At 42.7% G+C, this 17,420-nt stretch overlaps 1 protein-coding gene across 2 annotated transcripts in view; it reads left to right on the plus strand.

The window, feature by feature from the left end:
- SND1 (staphylococcal nuclease and tudor domain containing 1) overlaps positions 1-17,420 on the plus strand; it is a 499,108-nt gene that overhangs the window by 403,774 nt on the left and 77,914 nt on the right. The window lies entirely within an intron of this gene.

Genomic DNA, 17,420 nt, shown 5'->3' on the forward strand with positions numbered 1-17,420 from the left:
GTGTGCAGTTCCCCATATATACCATTCATTTCATCTTTCCATCCCTTAGATAGGTCAGTTATGTTCTCTACCAAGTACATTGTCATCTCCCTTTCCTTATGTGGCCTATTCCTACCTGTTCTTTAAGATCCACCTCCTTTTCCAGAATCCTTCCCTTGCTCTCCCAGGCTGGGTAAAACACCCTTCCTCCAGCCAGCATACTACCCTATGCACTTACTGACTGTATTGAAGACATCTATGTGTTGGTTTCTCCCCACTAGATCTTCAGCTCCTCAAGAACAGTAACCATGTTTTTATCTTTGTATTCTCAGTGCCCAGTATATAAAAGATCATATATATTTATTAAATCAACTAATTAATTCCCTTTGACCAAATACTAGAGATTGAGAGGAAGGCCTGCTCCTTTGTTGCCCTTGTAGTTCTTTGGGGAAGCTCTCTAAGCTCAGTGTTTGTGAAGGGGGTAGGGGGGATTTTGGAGTACTGAGGCTGAACACACAGCTGCTGATACAAGAAATTCTAATTGAAGAAGCCCAGAACCAAGACCTGACTGTGAGTTCTGTAATCCTGACTTCCTGGGTCTCTCTCTCTGTCCATCCAGGCTACTTAAAAGTAATGACGTAGTGATGTGCAAGTATTTTGAAATAATTCCAGTGTTTGGATAGAATATATTAAGTCCCTTCATCCAATCTCCTAATATAGTCTACTCATTTCTTTTCCTCCTTGTTATGTTTCCCATACTCAGTACATTCTTGGATCAGGCTGTTATCTGAAGGGAAAATAAGTTTCAAGCCAACAAGTTCCTATTTGGAGTAGGATTATAAATGCCATGTGAATACCAGGCTGTTATTTGTCCACTTCATTCCAAGTGCGGCTGGTCCTTGCCAAGTACCTCTAAATGACCTGGAAGGAAGGAAAAGGACCCTCGAATCCCATTCTAGCTCCTAAATGAAAATGGTATCATAATGAGGAGAGATGAGGTAAAATTAAAGAAAGGAGGATGATGTCTCATCACCCTTTTTTTCTTCCCCTGGCTGCTAGGTCTCCCCTATCAGCTTTTCAACCCTGAGGTAGCTTAGTCTCTATTCACCACATAAGCTCAGCAGCATGTGCCAACCATGTGCTGGCTCCAATGGAATTCCTCTCAGCAAACTGCTGGCTCAGCTAGGCTGTTGTCTGTTTCCCTATTCATCTGCTCCTAACTTGCACAGCTAGTCAAGCATAGAATTGCATCCATTCTTCTCAAATAGCTGCTGGGCCTTATTTTTCATTGGCTTTGCCAAAATCCTATTACCTGAATCATGTCATAGAGGCTGACTGGTCTAGGTTTGATAGACCTCACTGCCTTCCAGAGACCAGTGTTCACATACCAGGTTGGCAGTTGAGATTGGGAGCAAGATACAGCAAGATTTAGGACCATAAAATATGTGGCCTCCTTGGAACATGTAAGAAGGTGTCAAGGATGTAAATTTTACCCCAGGAAAGGAAATCCTTTTTAACAGAAATATCTCCTCCCTTCCTCTGGGGAAATTGTCCCTATTATTGTAAACTCTTCCTGCCAGGTCAATTTGAATTTCTTACTATTGTTTCTACCAGTGAAAGAATATAAGAGGTATAGTCCTTGACCTTAACAATTTAAACTTCTTCCCCCAAGTAGAAGCAGTAAAAGCCTTGGCAATGCCAAGGAAGTCCCTGACACTTATTTGTCCTCTCCATCTGACCCAAATCAGTCACAGAGTATAGAAATGAAAAGCTCAAACATCATTTTCTCTTGCATCTTTCTACAAAATGGTGCACATTACTTATTTTGAATCTCATCTAAATTGAGGCCTGTGGTTGAGGATAGTGGGCAGGGATTGCCATTGAAAAATGCATTTACTGGTCTAATCCAACATTATCATTGCAAACACAAGGTCATGAAAAATCCTTCAAACAGAGGCTTGCTGAGCAGAAACCCCTGACACTCATGGTAATTAATACTGTCTGCCTATCTAACATGAAATGATGTTCTTTATGAATCTGTCTATCCCTGTGGAAGACAGCTATTGCCAGGCATATTCAGCCTCCTGGTCTACCTCCCTGGTAGCTGTGTAGGGCCTTTCACCCAGAGCAAATAGAGTTTTGTTAACTGGAAGGAAAAGCTACTAGACTTCCTCACAAGTTAAGGATTGTGTTAGGAAAGCTGGTGTCATTTGTTTTCATTGCCCCTAGTAGGAATTCCTGGTTTCTCTTACCTCTTTAATCATCCTGAATATTCACTGATTCTCTTGAGCTTTGGTGAGGATTCTCTAAAAAGAATGGAAGCTAATATTCATGGTATAAATAACAATGTGCCCAAGAAGGGCAGCTTGGAATTTTATTTTTTGAGTGAGATTCTTTATTATAGTCTATCCACTTCCTTTGTAAAACGTACTTTGGGAAATTGTTCTTTTTATTAATATCTTCTGATAAGCAGATTTGTATTTACTTCCCATGGTAAAGATGATCTCTTACAGACCTACTCAATATCAATTTCCAGAAGCTCCTCACAGAGGACCCCACACGTTGGCCAACTCAATATAGACTTGAGTGTGAGCTTTCTTGCCTCTTTATCCCTGTTTTGTTTGTCCTTACTATTTCTAGCCAAGTCCACTGCCTGGATGTTGAAAACTTCCCCCTTGAAATTGTATAATTCAGCTAATATGTTTTTAGAACACAGCTCTTAATATACAATTTGAGCTGCCATCAAAGAGTAAGCAGGTTGTAGATTGCATTTGATCTCCAAGTAATTCTCACATCCTCTGGTGTTTCACATGAATCCCCCAAGGACACAGAAGTGACTGTTATGGTGGATAAGCTGACCTTAACCCTGACCTCTTCTTGCCATTAACATGCCTACTCCCTGTGCCTGATGCCAAGGCCTTAACGGGGAATGTCTATGTTCCAAATCTGGCTTTACTGTTGAACTTCCTACTTGCCACTCCACCTGTGACAGTTTCTGGTCAGCTGAACTTAAATGGTTTTTGAAAATGAAAGTGACCAGCAGTCTATTATGAAATGCTATAGTACATGGAATAAGATTATGAACAAGCTTGAGAATTAACAGCATAGATACCCTAGCTGGCCTGAACCACATGTATCATATATTCAGGAAGGATAAGGTCATTCTTAGACCATCTCCAGAAGGTTTTAGGTTATCTTTCCCTTCCAAGTCACTTAATACAAACTGTGTTAGTAACATAGTTTACTCTGTGATGTTGGACCTGGGTTCTCATTCCAGCTTCACGATTTGCTGTGTGGTCTTGCACAAGTTCCTTAGCTTCTCTAAACCCAGAGCAATCTCAGCGCACAATAGAATTCAGTGTGAATGGTTTGTGTAGCACAGCAGTCATACTAAATAAGTTGCCTCACTTATATAAAGAGGGTTCCTTCTCTATAAGATTATTGTGAGTATAATATATATGTATATATGTAAAGTGTCCAATACAGGACTTGGCAGATATCAAACACTCAGTGAACAACAGGTTCTGTCATCATTTTATTATTCTCTCAGGGTTTAACTAAAATTTTCGTATTAGGATTTTGGTATGGGTGAAACACTATTCCCAGAGTGAGGAGGTGAGCTAGATAAGGGTTGTATGTTGTGAGCAGTACTCATGTTGGAATCAACAAAGAGCAATGTACAGTCCTCTATAATGCTCTTCATTTCCCAAACCTATCTGTTTAAGCCAGTGATAGCAGATACACAGGTGCTGTTCCCCATCCAGTCTTAGACTTGTAGCAGACCATTGCCAGTCAATCACAGCACTGGTTTAGGTTGGGTGGGGCTCAGAGTCTTCTCACACCATGGTTTCTGGAAGTTACCAGGTGACTGGATCTGGCACTTATATTAAAACCTATATACTATCATATAATTGTATGTTCATCCCCAAGATCAGTTTTAGCCATTGATTGTAGACTTCGGATGGTTTGTATGGTGTGTGAATATATGTCAATAAAATTGCAATAAATAAATAATAAAATAAAATATTTTTTTCAAAATAAAAAAGAAAGATGGATCAAGGTGTTAATTAAAACTGAAAGGGAGGAAAGAACCTCAAGAATCCTTTGCCACATTCTCTACATCAGGAACAAAAAAATATCCTTTATGGCAGGAATGAAAAGTTGAACTAGAAACTGCTTCCTTATGCCATTTTTCTTCCCAGGTTAGCATAATTATGCCTCTCTCTTCTCCTTTTCCCTTTTCTTGATACAGTGGAATTCTCTTTATTGGTTGCTAGAAATGGCACTGGATGTACAACTAGAGATGGAAGATCATGCACATAAGACTAACAGTTCCCTCAGTGCCTACCTGCAGAAGGCCTCTTCTCTGCAGAAGTCTCTATAGTCTCTCTCTTTCAGTGCTGGAGTGCTGTTATCTCCAATTAAATAAATCTAAAACTACTGACCCAGGGTTTTTATGGCAATGCTGCAGCCTTATATGAGGAAATGCAACAAACAGTCCATTACCACTGATTGGATATGGATTTTTGGCCTGGCCACCTGCCACTTGGTAATTTTAGAATAGGGTCACTTTTGGAATTGGAAGGTTCCTTGTGGGTGGGTGCTGGTGTTTGCGAAGTAGTTGTTTCTTACTGCCATCCCCTTTCACAGCTATGCTTCCCACCTCCTGAGTATAGGGCCTGTCTCCAGGTCTTCCTAGCAGAGACAGCCAGAGCTCATCCTTTATCACCTTACAGGGTTGCAGACATGGCCATTTCCAAATGCCCAGGGTGCACTTAACCACTTCCTCCTTCTAATCTCAGCACTTCCACTCTAAACACATCAGCAGCTTTGTAACTTAAGTTTTATTTTGCTCTGTGTTTTGGCCCTTCAGGTATTTGTAGGAGAAAGGTGGGGAGACTGGCAAACTGTTACTGATTTCAGAAATATACAATTACATCCTGAGTCATTGTCTCTGGAGAAACATTTAAGCAGGAGTGCCAGGAGCATCCCGAAGGGCTCTCGCTGTTTTCACAAATGGGTGTTTAGGATTGGATTTTGTTGCATATTTGATATGTTACTACCTGTCATGGCTTCACCATCTGAAAATAGGATACCACATTCTGTTCGACCTTGAGAGTCCTGAGAGGATTGTCCAGAAAAGCCTCTAGGCTTGGTGGACTTTAGAGGATACCAAGGCGTGGTGGTGAGGTCCCTGAGAGACCCCAGTTATTCCTACTAGGTCGAGAAGGGTTGCCAAGCACCAGATGACTGGTACCATGCACAAGCTGAGGGCACTGTGGGACATGGAGAAGGACCTATGGTTAGGCAGTTTTTTCTCTTACCAGCCTATAAATAATTAGGCCCAGATAATGGAATAGAACTTCTTAGTCTTAGACCCTGAGATCTGATCATTCTTGACCCCATCAAGCTAAACTTTGGCCCATATTCCTTTTGTCTATCCCATAAAATCTGCCTGCCTTTTTCTTGATCTAAGCAGGGTACTGGTTTTGGTTTCTAATGAGTATATCCTAAACAATCTGTCCTTAAAGCTAACTGGTTATACTAAGTCCTGAGTTGAAGCAAAAAATCAGACAGTTTTCATGTCTTCTGGAGGAAGGAACTGTTATGCCTATCTATCATAAGACTGTTTCCTGATTCTCTGGATAAGACAATTTACATACACAGTTTGTCATATTACTTGTCTGAATGTCGTCATTATTCTTTTTGCCTCAGGATTAAGATCAGACCTCTGTCACCCAGGTCTCTGATATTTGTGTCATGTCTTTTTAGCCCAGTGTGTTCCAAAGAACAGGCCTGAGCCTTGGACATGATCTTTGTTGTAATCAAGTATGAAACAAGGTAGTTTCACTTGCTCTGCTATCTGTCCAGCTCTTCTTGGTGTGTAACCCAGAAAGTAAGTAGTAACGTACCTAGAGATTGGCCTTGAAGCTTTTGATTCTTTCTTTCTCATCCAGAAAGCATAGCCAGCTATTGGGCTAACCCAGCCCAATCTACTGAAGTGTGGCAACTTCAGAAAATCGTGAGGCCTTGCTATACAGGCCCATAGCCTTCCATTGAGAGAAGCCACGTAGTTTCACATGCCCTGGGGTCATAATGAGGTGTACCAAACAAACAAGGTACAGTGAGACTAACCCCCATGGCCAGCCCTTTAAGGTGTGAGAAAGGGCTCTTCATGACACATTTATACGTCCACCCCAGTATGCCTAACACCCTGTGACTGGAGGAGTAACTCCAAGGAAATGCAGTATCCTCACACTGCCCAGATTTTCTTTCATCTGTCCTTCCTCTTTCATTCTTTCCCCCTCCCCCTTGTGTTGCTGTGATTTGTACAGTATCTTTGAGATGTGTTGAAGAGATCAATAGCAATCACCTTATCCCTTGTTGATTAAAGTAATGGCAAGGAAAATGGCAGTCAGTGTCAATTTGTTTATCATGAGACACCCATTTCCCACCAAGCCACCAATGACCTCTCCCTCTGCCTATTATGTTGCTACTCTGCAATTGGTTGCTCCTCTCCCATCTCTAGGCTAGTTTAATAAGAATGAGAGAATCAGTGTTTCATTCCTGTAATGAAAACTGGGTGAGCAAAGAGACTGCAGATAATGAGCAAGAAAATGTTTGTGGAACCTGTTCTTTGACTCGGTGACTTTATTTGAGGGGGTTATCACATGTGCTGTACTCTCAAGAAGAGACAACATGGCATCAATTGGTGAACATTGCTATCTATTTAGCATGTCCCTCTTGTCCCCCTGGTTTTCTAAAGGGCACAGCTTTCCTTTATTGTCTCTTTTTTTCTCAGAATATAAATTCAGTGTGATGAGTGAAAAGTCCATGACTCTGTGAACTGGTTCCATTTTTGCTGAAGGTGCAAAGATTTGTCATTCCCTCCATGAGCCTTCAGTTAGTAACTTTGGCTTACCCTGGGGGGATTTGGGTTGGATTTGGGTGCCCAGGGTTGGCCCTGAGTGGAGGGGTTGAAGGAAAGGCCCTTATGCTTAGAGGACGCTGTATTTACCAGTGGAAGAAGAATGAGGAGGGTTCTTGTCAGCTTCTTTTCTCCAAGCATAGTAGGGGTATGTGTGTGCATTTTGTTCTCTCCCTTAATAAGAACAGTGATGGAAACCCATGCATCCCCCTATAACATAGAACTAAAGAGCTCATTTTTAACATACTGCATCTCTTTTTCTAAACTTTTTTCCCCACCACATTTATCTCCCCATCTAACTGTACCTGCTTGAAAAATACTTTTATTACAAATACTTTATTACTTCACTCATCTGGGAGGAAGACCAGGGGTATTTGAACCCCAGGGCTTTTATAGGGGAAATTAGCACTGACTACAATGCCAAAGCTTGGTTAGTTCAACTGCTTTTTCTGTGTATCATATTTTGAACTTTGTTGGTTCTTTAATGCATGCACTTATACAAAATCAGCTGTTCTCTACCATGCCCAGCAAAGTTGGTAAGCCCTCTCAGCCCCTATGTCAGTGCTGAAGTTTGTCACCTTGGCTGTAAGCGAACCAATTCCCAGATATTCCTGCCTGCATAGAGTTTTGGCTGCAGAAGCAGTATCTGGAGGACTACCATCCAGTAGAAAGAGCCACTTACCTGAGTGGGCAGTTAATGGTGACCAATGGGAATAGCAGTTCCCAGAACTTCAGGGAGGTTGCAGCTTTTCACATCAGCCCAAGCATATAGCCAGGTTTCTCCAGGGGAGCACTGCCATCTCGGTCCATGTTTCCTGAGTGCCTAGTGGGTTGAAGTCACTATCGGATGCCCTTCTCCCAAAAGGGAGATTTTGCTAGAAACCCAGTGTCACTATGTCAGGTAGCTCTGCATTCTGAGGATGCCAGACCTGAAGAAGGCAGCCAGCTCTCTGTGAGGCTGGTTAATTACATGTGAGGCTGCCAGTAGGATGGTTGTTCTTTTTCCCATGGATCATTAGTAAACCATTCTGGCCTGTATAGATGCAGCTGGGGAAGTCTGACAATTCCATCACCTTCTCGGCTTTGCCGGACAGTTCTTTCTCCTTTCCAGTCTAAAGCTTTAAAAATGGCTGGGGATGAGGAGAGGAAGGAAGAGGAGAATCTATCTCCATTTAATGTAATATTTTTCTCCTAAACTGGAATATGGCCTCCTACTTTCAGATCATCTTGGCAGCCAGAGTACAAAGGGTTCAAGGTTTGCCATGGGTGGGAAGTGCTAGCGGCTCAGCTACTAATTTTTGCAGCAAATGACAGACTGGGCCTGATTTGGAGACATGGCAACTAATGCAGCAGATGGCAAATAGTCCTGCTTCACTGGGGCCCAAGATCAGCACCATCTTCTTCCTTCAGCCAAGGCAGCTTCATCTCTGCTACGCCTGAGCACAGAAAGCACTTCTGGTTTTTAGAAACTTCTTTTACAGGCAAAGATGGAGGAAAGCAAAGCAAATATAATATAGGAAACAATCTAGTTAAAAAAACATTTCCCTGTCAAGCAACCTAAAATAGAGCTTTTCCTTTGTTGGCTAGAAGAATTAAGAATAGAAATCTACATTTCTCCATAGAGCATTGAGTGCGAAAATAAAACTGATTATAAATAGAATTAAACATGACCCATTCAGTTTCCAAGGACTTGAGCATACAGCCTTCATAATACTGAGTTGGAACATTTTATAGCTCTCGGGCCTCTTGAAGTTATATAGTCCAAACATTTCACAGCTTGAGAAAACTTAGGCATGAGGAAATTAATCACTTAGGCACATTCATCTAGTAAATTGTGGTAGAGCTAGTGCAGGGGTTGCACCTGCACCCCAGTACCAACACCCAAGTAAATAGTGGTAGAGAATTGGGAAACGCTCCACATTCCCAATATAGTGATCTTACCTTTACCCCCACAGTGCCTCCCAGACAACAGACACCACCACCTAATCATCCACTTGAAGTACAGGTAATAAACTGAAAATATGACAGTGGCATATTAAAGGGAGTAGGTGTAACAGAGGCAGACAGAAGGGGTAAACAAGTAAATTCTCTAAATTGAATTGTTTTACTGAGAAAAGGTTAGGAGTCTAAGTCAGAGAAGGAGGTCTTCTGGAGCCTAGGCATTCTGTGAAAGAAACACTTCCTAGATAGGGGTCCAAAGATAACTATACACCAGGATGAGAAGTCATGCCAGAGAGGGAAGGGTACAGGTGTCTGGCAAACCTGGAATTTTCCATTGCTTTTCCTGATAGGGTCTAGAAGAAAGTCTCCTTCATGCTAAACATTAAGTTTCAGAAGAGCCCAAAGGAAACAACAAAGGAGTACTAAACTGTTAAGAATTGAGAGGTTTTTTTCTTTTTCCTTTAATTTAGGAGGATGGGGGCTAGGGGATGGAGGTTGGGGAGAAGGGTCACTTTGTTGTTTTGTTTTTTAACTGAGAAAGCTAGAAGGAGGTGAGATTTCCCAGCTGGGATTGCCCTTAAACTTGGTAGCAGGAAGAATCTAGCTCAACTAATCTGTTCCGTCAAAACTGAGCCAGGGCCCAGGGTGGACCTACAAGCCATGCCCCTAGCATCCCGTGCCCTGAAGCCTGCCCCCAGCTCTCACCAGAGGCAGATCTAAAAGCCATGTTTTCAGTGTCTGGGCCTCACTGCTCAGTCTTTCCCACTCTGAAACAGACTAGTTACCCATCTTGTTAGCAGTGACATCTATTTATCTTTTAAGGAGTTGTCAAGTGGGGAAGGAACAAATTACATTTTCCGACAGCTTAATTTTATTAACTCTGATTTTTCCCCCCTTTTCCAGAGCACAGCTAAATGGAGCTAAACATAACACGCAAGGGCTATATTTAGTTCTGATGGTGTGGTGGAGTAGGGAAGGCACAAACATAGAGGTTTATCTGCTACCTAGTAAACATAGGGAGGTGTCAGGACTGGAGAATTCAATAGTAATAATAAGCATTTATATGGTACAATGACAACTTTGATACAGGGCATAATTTTCTGGGGACTGCTACTAATTGTGCTTCTGTCTGTGAGCGGCCCCCTGGTGAGGGGCTTGGAACACCATGCAGAGTTAAGCTATACTAAACATCAATTAAAACAGCGTAAAATAGAAACTGAATAAAACATGCAAAGGTCAGAGTGACTATGAACATACATACAAGGCCTAAGGAAAGAAGGATTCAAACCTAGGTAAACCTAGGACCCCAGTGGATTTATGTTCCCAGTTAGTCTTGGCTTCTTTGAGTTTTGGAATTAGTGTATTTGCTGAAGAGTGAATAACAGTACCCTGTATCCCACAAGTTCAGTTCTTCCTCAAAAGGTCTCAGAAATTAAGACAACAAGAAGACAGCCCAAACAGAGTCTACCGGTCCTGTCCATAGAACTTTATGCAGTGATAGAAATGTTCTTTATCTGCATTGTCCACTACAGTAGTCACCACCCATATATGAATATTGAGCACTTGAGAAGTGGCTAGTACAACTGAGAAACAGTTCGTAATATAATTTAATTAATGTAAATAGCCACGTCCCTACTATGTTGGACAATTTAGGACTTTATCCAGTCCCTTGCCCACATTAAGCACTTAGGAAATATTAGATTTGCCTTGCAGTCTTCTTCCTGAACAAATAGGCACATTCCCCCATGCCTTTGACTTTTTTTTCTGAATACATTTTCTTTGACCCACATCCTTTATGCTCTTTACTTAAGTTTCCAAGTTCTCTCATGAAAGTCCCACACAATGCCAAGAAATTAGGAAGGGGATCAATGCCCAAATCAAAGCACGGCTGCCCTTAACCTTTTGCCTTATCCTGATAACTCTAGTCAAGCTAATACCAGGTGCTTCCTACTCTCCCAGATAGAAAAAAGGGGACTGGTTGTGTGTGTGTGTGTGTGTGTGTGTGTGTGTGTGTGTGTGTGTGTGTGTGTGTGTGTGTGTGTGTGTGTGTGTGTGTGTTTGGTGGGGGAGGAACCTCAGGTTAAAGATCACAGATCTGCAGAGTCGTCACTGTTCCACTAAACATCTGATTTAGTTGCTGAGTCTGACTCCTGAGTTCCCCAGAACCTGCAAGGATTGCAAAATTCCCGGGTCATGCAGGGAACACTCACCTGATATTCTTTGGTCCCATTGGTACCTGAATTGAAAATAACCTTTTCCCATAGTTCTTTCAACACTTGTTGAATGCATTGAATGAATCCATTGAGATGACGAAGTATAGTGGAACAAAGCCTATCAGAAGTCCCATGTTTAAGTTCTGACTCTTCCATCTACTAACTCTGTGACCTTGACAAAATAATTTAACATCCCTGAGTCTTCATCTTCACCAGTAAAAATGAGTGTGTTAGAGTAAATGGGCTGTAGGTAATGAGAGGGACATAGAAAACAGGTTCAGAGAAAGAGACCCTTATTCTATCAAGTTCTAGGCTATCCTTCAAATGTCAGGTTTGTATTTAAAGCAGACTTTTCCTCAGGCCACCAAGAGGCTTTGCTTTTGTCCCATCACTATTTTCCCATACCTGGAAATTGTTGCCCAGCACCACAGACACATCCTGAGCCAGACTGGTTGGCATTGCCACCTTTTGTTTTACTAGTATTCGTGTGAACCTATGTCAAGAACAGATCGTGATTACTGTGGGTCATCCTCAAAGATGGTATTTTTGTCTGTTTTAGAAGAAAGCAGGGGTGCTAAGCTTGGATAATTGGTCCATAAAGCAAGAGAGGGATTTGGGATTACCTGAATTATGTAGCTCTCCATTCCAGATCCGTGGTTATTCGCCAGCCCTCCTCCACCCAGCAGTCACTAGTCACTGTTCCAGGGATTGTCCCCAGCCACCCAGAGCCCCTGTGGAGCTGCCAACACTGCACAGCTCACAAAGGGCCCTGTAGCATCTCTAATTGAGGAGCTGGTGAGCAGACGCCCTCAGTAGAGGTATTTTTAGCTGCAGTGATACAGCCCGTCTTTTTGCAGGATGTTTTGTTTAGTTATTTTTTTAATGAAATAAATAAGTAAAATTGAAGACTGTGGCCCCTGCACCCCAGTGCCAACACCCAAGACATTTTGGCACACCCCTTACCACAGGCCTATGTAATTAATCCTCTCTGAGTCCAGGTAAGGACAGTTTTCTAGAATATTAGGTCAGAGAGACAAGCATGCACAGAAGCAGGAAGAGCTAGAAACCAAGAGGAGGAACAACAGACTGGCCTGGGATAGAGGTGCCGAGGGCCCTGCAAGCAGTCTGAGCAGCAGGTATCCACCTTTCTTCCAGGCCTCTCAGACCCTTGATGGATTGGGTAGATCAAGTGAGTGGGCCTCGACTTCTGAGGATAGGGCAACCTTGCAGTATACAAAAGATTCTGCTTTGTGGCTTGCTGTCTTCTTCTTGCTTTCATTTTCCTTCTCTTCACCCTGTTATGTGACTTGTCACATTTTCCTTGGCTTTTTTATTATGTACCTTGTGTTCAGGAGCTAGAGGACATCCATGGCGCCCACTGCTGACCAGGATCCTGGATTGGTCAGGACAGTGGTTCTCGACCCTGGCTACACATTTCTTTAAAAGCTTTTGGAAAACTCCCCAGATGATTCTTATGTACAGTTTAGAGCCAATTACATTTGGATCCCCACACCTTAGAAGATCAGCTCTGACTCAGGACTTTGTATAACCCAAAACTGATCATTTAGGATAAGTTTTCATTAGTAATCTGGACTCCAAACTCTTGGGTGAGTGGGGGACAGGATGGGCATAAAGAACAAACTGATCACAGCGTACCTGGCCCGAAAGCTTTTGTGTGTTGGAGTTCACCTACACTTCCATGCACCACCCCGAAGGCCCTCTCTCACCACACCATACTCTTACACCAAGGAAACAGGACAGCTGCAGGATGACACATGCCCCAGGAGAGCCCTGATTTCCTTAGAGTGCTGAACACTTTACCATGTGGGATTTTGCTAAAGTTAAGGGGCTGAAACTTGTACCTTCTTCCCCTTTCCAGGAAACCTTGTGCTCTCGGCTCTGTGTACATGCATGCATGTGTGAGGGTTCTTTGATGTCCTTAGTTCCTCTTCCAACTCCCAAGCAGTATTTTGGTCTGGCCAACTAGGTGGGAAGAACAGCAGCTTGCTGCAGCCAAACTAAATGGAGCTCTGGAGTCAGTCTGGAAGCTTCCATGCTCTATGTATATACCACAGCCTTACTTAGGATAAAAGGATGGCTTAACATCTTTTTATTCAGGGACAAGCTGCTGGTTCTTCTTTGTTTAGGGGAATTTATGATTCACAATAATCTGAATATTTAGCTGGTCTTTATGAGAGCTATAGACTTCCCAAGGTTACTTAACCAGCCCAATGCTTTGCCACCAATAGACTTTACTAAGTGCCTGGGTGCCCTCCTTCCCACTCCCTGAGGGAGCCCTGAGACTGTCCTTTCAGCAAGTACCAGCATAATAGAGATGCAGAAGTCACCTCCTGAATCTCTCTGTAGGCGGGCCTGCAGCATTTCTGTCTTCTCCACAGGGTCTAAGTTGGTATTGGCCCTACCACAGTCTAATGTTTACATCCAAAACTCATACTTTGGGACTTCTTTTTCCAGCCCCGTCAAAAGAACAGGCAGCCTCAGAAGCACTAAAATTTAAGACTCCAAGTCACAGGGCTTTTTCTACTCTACTGTCCTTTACAGATCTATTGACTGAGAGAATGCAGAAGCTTCCTGAGACCCTGCCTTGCTCCCTACAGAGTTGTCCACCAGTACATATCTCCAATGTCACCACTCTTGGGCTATGCATTGTCATTGTCTCCCCCACTGTCCTGAACTTATCAAGGGCAAGGACCACATCTTTCATCACCATCATTCCCTAGCACTTGGCCCAGTGCTAGTCACTGTACTTGTTCTAAATAAGCATACAAACAAACGAATGAGCCGGAGAGGGGCTATCCCAGTGAAGGCTATAGCTAAGGGCCAGAAACCTCACATTTAAATTATCAGTTTCTCATTCAGTGGAGCTCGTGCACCTAAATTATGCTAAGATCTAGAGGCCTGCATGAGTTAGCTTGTAAGATAGCTTTTCACTACTTAGGGAAGGTCATTCTCTCTGACTGGTAATAGCTAGAAATAAGCATGGTATTTTGTTTTCTTCCCACTTTACTTTGGACTGACAGGTGGTCTTTCCGCACCTTGGTAATGGATACTACCATTGAATATCCATGGGCCCATGAACAATCTGTCCTCTCTCCTTCTTAGTCTAGAGCTTTGAGGAGGGTGACATGTTTGTTGGAGGATTGCTTCCATTGTTTTCCAAGGGCATTTGCTCAGTTGGCTAGCCCTCTTCAAGTTACTCCTTCAGTGAAACCTGAAGGGCACTGGCTCAGCTTAAGCAAAACCATGCACAGCTGCTTTTGGAATTAATGATAGGAGTGTCATGCCTATAAGAAATCAGTCTGGTGACTGAGTCTTCTCCAAACTGCCTCCTTCTAGATTCTAGAGTCAAAAGTCCAGACTCTCATTATGGATGTACCCTAAAATCATCTGGGGTGGTTTTTAAAAAGATTGAAGTCCAGTTCCCACTCCTAGGGATTCTGATGTATGTATCTGATCTAAACATTGGTATTTTTGAACACCTAACCTCAATGCTGGTAATGTGTACCTAGAGCCAAGAACCACGGTTGCAGAGTCTTCACTATAAGAGCTGTTGTAGCATAAGTCTCCCCTGCATCTCTTCCTCTTCCCCCAAGAAGGGTAGAATAGCTATTTGCTTATTATAGACACCCCTGTATTGCCTTCTCAGCTAGTTCTAAGATATAACTCCCATATTGCATGATAGATGGTAACCGTGCTCGTACATCCACACAGCAGCCCACTGAATCTTGACCTCTGGCAGATGAGTAGAGGGAAATAGATATTTCTAGGTAGGGGTAGCAAAAATGAACAATCCAGCGCTGTCCATGGAATTTGTTGCCACCTGTGCCACATGAACCTATTATGTATCCCAGAAAAGCCATGTTTTAATCCTGATTCAGTCTTGTGGGGACAGCCTTTTCTTTTTTAATTCAATACTTTAGAGCAGAAACATCTGATTTGATTATCTCCATGAAGATGTAATGCGCCTGATTGTGGGTGTGACCTTTTGATTAGATGGAAATGTAACTCCACCCATTCAAGGTAGGTCCTTATTAGTTAACTGTAGTCCTTTAAAAGGGGAAACATTTTGAAGAAACCTCAGAGCAGATGCAGATACTTGGAGAACTGTTACTTCAGAGACATGCTGGTTTGAAGATGCTTGGAATGCCCACAGAAAGACAAGATGCCTAGACACAGGCAGAGTCCAGCAGACACTGTCATGTGCCTTCCCATGAGATGTTAAGCAAGCTCAAACGCAGAGTTGTGTCCCAGAATTGTGAGTGAAGGCCCACAGACGTTTAGGAAACTACTGGCATCAGAAGCTGGAAGCACTGAACTGGGAACAAGGACCAACAGATGCCAGCCATGTGCTTTCCCAGCTGACAGAGGTCTTCCAGATGGCATCAGCCTTTCTTGGGTGAAGGTAACCTCTTGTTGGTGCCTTAATTTGGACACTTTCACTTCTTTAGAACTGGAAACTTGTAACTTATTAAATTTCCTTTTTGAAAGCCATTCCATTTCTGGTATGTTGCCTTCTGACAGCTTAACAAACAAATACACCACAAAATAAGGTTTTTAAAAAATTCTAGCTCAAGGAATTCTAGGCTGCATACCCCACTCATTCCCAGGTATCACATCCACCCATTGGGGGCAGAAGAGCCTGCCTTAGCAGTAAAAGGCAAGGCCAGACACCAGATGAAGTCCCAAACAGCTTCCTACCTTCCCTCCATATCTTGTCAGATATTTCAAGCTTTAAATCCTTATTTGTGCTCTGCCTACTTGGCTGGCTGATCTTGCACTTGAGTAGCTTGTTTGCCTGGACAGGTCCAAGCTGTCTGAACCATCAGCAGCTGCACCTCATCCCTTGTGCCTTCTGTCTGAGCCAACCTTGATTCACATAGTGCAGATGGCCTGAGCTTTATCCAGTGATGTCTGCCACTCCCATCCCCTCCCTGTTCTGCTGTCCCAGAGATGCAGGTGCTGGGCCAGGCCTTGGCAGCAGATCAACCTCGAGCTAAGATGAAGACCACTTTTAATTCATGTTCTGGTATAATTAACCCAGTTGATGTGATTTAAAAAAAAAAAAAAAGTAACTGAACCACATAGGACAGGGTATAGCAAGGTTTAACTTCAGATTGTGTAGAAAACACGTTCAAGCCTGTATCAAGTTTATCTGTTTTTATAAATGGCCTTAGTCATTATTAGAAGCTGAGTGAGAATCAAAGGAAAGAGCAGGTCAGAAATTACCTTCTTTTCCTAGTCTTTTAATGTAGACATTGACAACTTCTCAAAATAATGTTCCTCAGTTTCTCAGTTTGGTTCAGGTGCTGAAAGGTAATACAACATTACAGTTTGTTTCCCTTCTTTTTGTCCCTCTCAAGGAGAAATGAAGTGATTGATAATAAGCTTGAGAGGGGTCTTGAGAAACAGTGTATATGAGAAAGCTGCTGCACCAGTCCTCCAAGCCTCACTCCCTAGGACACCACTCCACTTTTCCCCATGCTGGCTTATGCTGAATAGAAGAATGGAGCTGCAGATAGGGCACAGGAATTAGGATGTCACATCCAGTAGGTCCTGCCTGAGAGAGATCCACAACCGTACCCTGCATCAAAGTTAATTTGTTTTTATAAATAGCCTTAGTAGCATCCACTCTGATTCCTAAGTCATTATTAGGAGCTGAGTGTGAATCAGAAGAAAGAGCAGGTGTCAGAAATTACCTTCTTTTCCTATTTCCTATGCAGAAGGGAGCGAGTCCTGAGGCAGCAGTCCACTATGCTGTGTTTTGGCTTTTGGATAGGGCATATAACATACATGTTGGGGTCCTCTGTAAACCCAAGGGATCCCAGCAGCCATCTGGATGCCCTTGGTGCAGCAATACCAATATTCAGATTCTTCTCAAACTGTAACTTACTACATCTCTCCTCTTAGTTAGCTATTATTTCAAGTCTTTTTCATTGGAAAAAAGCTGTCCTAGTCCTAAACTGCCTAAGCAGGGTAGAATTTAAGCCTCCCAAAGCCAACATTTTTTATAGGGAAATATCAGGACTGAAATGTTCTACTCTCCCTAAAAACTAAGGTGTTTGTTTCAGAATAAGGATACTTTTAATCTTTGATAATGATAAAATATATTTTTTGGCAGCCAGGGATAATGACTAAAGACAGAGACCACCTGAAGGGGTATCTGCTTCTGTCCCTAGAATTTGAAACCAGTCACTTGGTGAACTTTCTCATGACCTATTGGACATGGGCCACGTGGATGGAATGGAGTGAGGGGGCTTCCCTTATTCCATTTCACATACCATCCAACATAGATAAAGATGAAGAATCATTTACCAGAGTGGAGCACCCAAGAACCTTTG

Source organism: Tamandua tetradactyla, chromosome 1, assembly GCF_023851605.1.
Source record: "Tamandua tetradactyla isolate mTamTet1 chromosome 1, mTamTet1.pri, whole genome shotgun sequence".
Taxonomy (NCBI): Eukaryota; Metazoa; Chordata; class Mammalia; order Pilosa; family Myrmecophagidae; genus Tamandua; species Tamandua tetradactyla.